Raw genomic sequence first — 5,826 nt, forward strand, 5'->3', positions numbered from 1 at the left:
TAAACTATAGTTAGTTTGGTAAATGAAATATACACAGAAACGTACTTCATTACATGATGTTGATGTCATATTCAGAACATCATGCATTGTAGGGGACCACAACATCTTGCCAATAACATTATTTGCTACAGTCCCAAACCATTTTATCAACATACCCATGTAACAAGAGATTTTTAACAAGAAATGGCTAGTTGGTTGTAAGTGTCCTTTACATTGGGAGAAGGAGTGGCTCAGTGAGTAAAGACACACACTGGCACTGAGAGTTTGAAGCAGGGGAGTCTGGTTCAATTCCCGGTGTCGGCTCCTTGTGACCTTGGGCAAGTCACTTTATCTCCCTGTGCCTCAGGCGGCAAAAAATAAATTGTAAGCTCCACGGGCCAGGGACCTCAGCCTGAAAAATGTGTCTGTAAAGCGCTGCGTACAACTAGCAGCGCTATACAACAACATGCTCATATTATTATTATTATTATTATTGTTACATAGTTTCGACAGTCATACGTTCCATTACACAATAGAATACACAAATGTGTTAGCAGAGTGGGAATGGTTGTTATATATAAAACACACCATGCCATAAAATGTTAGTAGTAATTAAAGAACACTCAAGAAAATTTCTAGCGACACTCTTTTGCAACATCATTATGTTAATTAAGTGCTTATGCATTATAGGCATAAGGGTATCACATTTTTAATTGTTTGTTAATAAGCGCTGCAAGCAATATAAAATTAGTTCCATATGTAGTATAGTAGTCGGTGGCTCCTCCTCACAATCATCTCATATAAAGGTAGACTCTTCTGAAATCATACATTGATCCGATTGTATCTTCCCCGACATCTCTGAAATACAGCAAACACATGATGGTCAAAGATGGCACCTTACTATATATGTATCCGTGACAACGCGTTACACAGCTCTATATGATTGTGTAGATACACACGTCAGTCACTTATATGTTAGAACTACAAGTGTACATCATTATGTAATCGTTCATTAAATTAGTAGCAGGCATAACTATGTATATGAAGTTAACGTTGCCTGTATACTGAAAAATGTGCGCGCACATCTTAGTGTGCGCACGCACTTCACGCTTGGGTCGACTAACTGTTAGCGCATGCGCAAAACAATGCGTACGTTGTGCGTTCAATACATGTTGAAAATACCATTAACCATAAAATATTTCTTTCAAATACAATGAAGGCGAAACTACATTCGTTCTAAACGAGTACATCTGTATTCTTTTTAAACAGACGTGTGTGGACAGAAAGCACGGCCGATAACACAATGCGCAAATGCAATACGTGTGACGTCATGTTAAGCCAGCGTGAAGCGCACGCAAACACTCCTCCCACTCAATTAACATTCGGCTAATGCCCAGTGTACGCCCACAAACACTGAGCCGCACGCATGACACAGTGCAGTTACAGTAACTATAACAAAACAACACAGCCAATAGGCTTTGATGCGCGCACGTCGCTTGGGGGCGGGACTTACATCCGTAATCCTTTTTAAGGACGCCTTGGCACATGATAAGGGTCCCACGTCATACGTGGTCGACCCGGTTTTTTATTTTGTAGATGTTGCATGATAACAAAACAGGTGTGTGTTAGAGTTATGGTAACATGTTGCTAATATGTTTAAAGGGATAGGAAAGTACGTATATTTATTCCGTTAGCAATGTGTACTACTCTTTCAGGTTCTAATATATTGTAATAGGAACCAATGTGTTTGTGATTGCTACATGTTATGCAGTCTGCAATGTTACGCTGTATCCACGCATTTAAAGTCCAAATTCTGGTTAGAAAAAAAAAAAAAAATTAAACGCTGAGTCAACGCATAACGATTGTTATATTTACCATTCTTGTAGAAGTAACACTTCGTCTGCCTGCAACTGGTCGCTCCAGAAAACCAAGGCATTTGCATCCACGCTTGACCCAAACGCTGAATCCTGTATGACACACATCTCCTCCATGAAGCGCTCATAGGAATCGCCACTGCTTTCTTCAAACAATTGGTCCGGAGGTAGGTTCATTTCTTCGGGTACCCATTCCAATGCATTTTCAGCTGAAAGGCTTGGTACATAATCATAGTAGTTATGTTCTTGTAGAATGTGTGTTTCAGGAATGGAGGGTGCAGATATTGCAGCAGGTATCGATTCACACGGAACAGTAGTAGCGGATCCATTGCTATTGGCATTAGGAATAAATATGCCATTTAGCACAATATGTGTGCCCTCTTCCACGGTGAAATATTTTTCCTTAGCAATCTTCCAAAAACCATACGTGTCTTCTAGCTTATCCTGCACACGTTCAAAACAGTCATTAGTTGATAAAGTGAATCTTACTGAGGATTTAAAATTTGGCGCATGCCCAGGTACTTGGTAATAAGGATACTTGTTTCTAATCAAATCATAGATTTGTCCCGCGTTGGCTTTGTGTCCCGAAGTTGACAATATCGCTTCTGCAATCATGAATTTGTAGCCTCTGTGCGGATGCATATTTTTTAATAATTCATCAGCCATTGCAGATTAACAGAAAAGATGACTGCAGTTCTCTGTTCTTTGCTCATAAGAATGAAACGGTTCAAATGCTAACTATTTGCTGTCTTTCCTTTTCAAGGTCAGAAAAAGTTTCAACTTGTACTCCTTGTTTGAAGCACCAATTGGATGTGTAGAAATAATTGGTTTCACATTTGTGGTTTGTGATAGCCATTTGGCTGACCAACATGTAGCAAATTTTATCTTATTTCTCAAAACATTGGTAGACTTTTAATTAAGAAACATTGTGGGTTGAGGAAAAATAACATTGACCACTGTATGAAAATAGTGCTTACACAGCCATATAATGAAATACACACACACCTGCAAAAGTAAATGTTTTTTTTCTTCATAAATTGCTGTGTCTATTTTAAAGTCTGATTAACTCCCTGTCTGCATCAGAGTTTAAGTACGTGTGTATATGTAGATATATATATATATCTCTCTCATAAATATATATATATATATATATATATATATATATATATATATATAATGTGTAAATGTATATTGTAGTATATGTATATGTATATTGTAGTATATATATATATACATAGTTATATATATATATATATATATATATATATATATATATATATATAGTTATATATATTACAATATGTCTGTAAAACCAAACTTTAAATGTGTGTGTGTGTGTGTATAGTACAACTTTTAAGGGCTTATATGTAAAGAGGGATTTTTATATTGGTGTGATTTATTTAAAGGTTAACATAATAGAGGCTTAAACTTTTATGGCCTATTGCATTGACCTGTCTGGTAAATGTGATTTACCATCAAAAAAGGTTTTTTTTTAATTTAGAAGGCCTGTAGTGTTAAAACCAATAATATATATATAATGCAGGAGTACACACAACATATTGATGGCAGTAAGTAGGCCTTGTATGAAATCTATTTAAATGGTGATAAACATGAGTGAATTAAGTAATAAACATTTGTTTTAGGCCAATACTGTTATAGGCTCACAGTTACTATATTTCACAAACATTAGGCCTGTATTATTAAAATACTGTGTTTTCACAAGGAAGCATGAAATGTATGTTTTCAGAAAATACATCTATACCAGTTTAGATAGTACAAATCATAAATAATATATATATATATATATATATATATATATATATATATATATATATATATACACACACACACTGTGTGTGTACATATATCCATACATACTACATATATATTAGTATACATTCACAGATGTTCTTGAAACAAGAACACATAAATGATTAAAGGACAACATTACAATGGCCAAGCAAGGTGAAGGTAAGTAATATTTTACACGTAATCCTGCTGTACACGGACAAGAAAGATGTTTGCAGTTAAATAGATGTGTGTTTTTAATTGCATGTGAATAATATGCACATTCAATGATTACATCAAGTAACACACCCAAATACAATGTTTTGCAGGTAAGTCAATGGCAGCTTCTCTAAACATAGCAACTGGCTCCTGGTGGACCATTACTGAACAGATGATTAATACATCAATATTAATAACACTATTCATTAATTAGGACTGTTAACATTTCCAAAACTTCACATGTACAAGAACATACTTGAAAGTTTGGAAACAACACGGTCTTCAGCATACATACAATATTAATTAGATAATCTGAAGTCAACAAAACAAGGCCAAAGACATATTTAGTGAATTATAACATTTTTTTTTTTCCTTTTGAGAGCGAGTAACAGGCCTGCTTGTTGTCTCTTGGATTTTCCTTTTTCGTTTTGCAACAACTTTAGCCACAACAGAGCCACTTTGGGTGGCCTCTGGCACTTCACGTGCAGGGCTTGTGGCCAGTGACTGTTCACCAACAGGGCTTGTGGCCAGTGACTCACCTACAGGGCTTGTGGGCAGTGACTGTTCACCGACAGGGCTTTTGGGCAGTGACTGTTCACCGACAGGGCTTGTGGGCAGTGACTCACCAACAGGGCTTGTGGGCAGTGACTCACCGACAGGGCTTTTGGGCAGTGACTGTTCACCGACAGGGCTTGTGGGTAGTGACACATGTGAGCAAGTTGGTACACCGTGCACAACACATGGTTGGTCCGTTTCATCTTTCCTGGTCAGTAGTAACTGCTTGTGCTGTTTTGTTTTTGTCGCCTCCTTTGTAGGTGTCAGCTCCTGATTTTCTACAGATGGCAGCGGTAGGATGTCGTCAGGAACCTGCACAGAAATGTCTGCTACTTGACCGGTAACATTCGGACCTGGGGAATGAAGATCAGATGCATGTGGTGAAAAATTACCAGCATGTAAAGATCCTGCCTGTGAGGTGTTGAAGTTGAAATTGGGTACAGTAGTCATTCTCAAGTAATTAGCTTGTGTTTGCTGCACAACCATTGCTTCTAATGACGTGTTTATTTTTTGCATCTGTTTAGGCACTTCAATGAAGACTCTGTGGAGATGTGCCAATTGTGATATCGTTTGTTCCTGCAGTGAAATCATCCTTTCGAGCACTGTCATCAGATCAGAATGGCGACGATTTTCAGCTTCCACAATTTTTCCCTCTGAAGCTACTATTGCATCGTATGTGTTACTTGATGGACGAATTGGCTGTGTAACTCTTTCAATGGGAACCTCGTCATGGTCACTTGATTGGATTTCTGTGTCTATGGCGGTGGCATCATCATCTTCATCTTCATCATCATCATCATCATCATCATCATGTGCTATAAATAAATGTACACATTATGAAATGGCATATTAATCTCTGCTGTTTTACTATGTAATTCTACTGTGTGATAAGTAACACCTAACATGTTTCCATATGTTTAATAACGTCACATTAAAAACTACCTTGACTTACGAATACTGTTTAGACTCAGTATGAAATAAGAATGAATGAAAAGTTGCTCAAAACTCTCAACTCCTACATGATACTTAACTTCACAAACACAATACATGTTGTGTTTAAAAACTTCATTTTCACTGACACTAAGTAATCCTATTTAAAGAACATGTGCAAAACAAATAATGAACATGACAACATAACATTTAGAAGTGAACATATTATATGTCCACCACCTCATACACTTACCTTCCAGGTGTGTTGAGCTGCATGACCCAGGTGAAGACACTTGTTCCGCCTCAGGTGACACATGTCCTCCAGGGGCAACTATATAACAATAACATAAGTTGTAAATTTACATGTGTAAATATTGAACATACAGTTATTGTATGTTCTGTATTTATGACTAACTAACAGCATCATTTCCTTAACCGAAAATGTGTGTGTGAAAGTGAACATAAATAGTTGTACTAACAA

At 36.9% G+C, this 5,826-nt stretch overlaps 1 long non-coding RNA gene across 1 annotated transcript; it reads left to right on the forward strand.

Annotated features, from left to right (window-relative positions):
* Nucleotides 1-1,870: 1,870 nt before the first annotated feature.
* Nucleotides 1,871-5,136, forward strand: LOC142488036 (uncharacterized). Its single transcript, XR_012799386.1, has 3 exons — nucleotides 1,871-2,020; nucleotides 4,676-4,852; nucleotides 4,940-5,136. It is a non-coding gene; the product is annotated as an uncharacterized LOC142488036 (long non-coding RNA).
* The last annotated feature ends 690 nt before the right edge of the window (nucleotides 5,137-5,826 follow it).

The sequence above is a fragment of the Ascaphus truei genome, chromosome 2, assembly GCF_040206685.1.
Source record: "Ascaphus truei isolate aAscTru1 chromosome 2, aAscTru1.hap1, whole genome shotgun sequence".
NCBI lineage: Eukaryota > Metazoa > Chordata > Amphibia > Anura > Ascaphidae > Ascaphus > Ascaphus truei.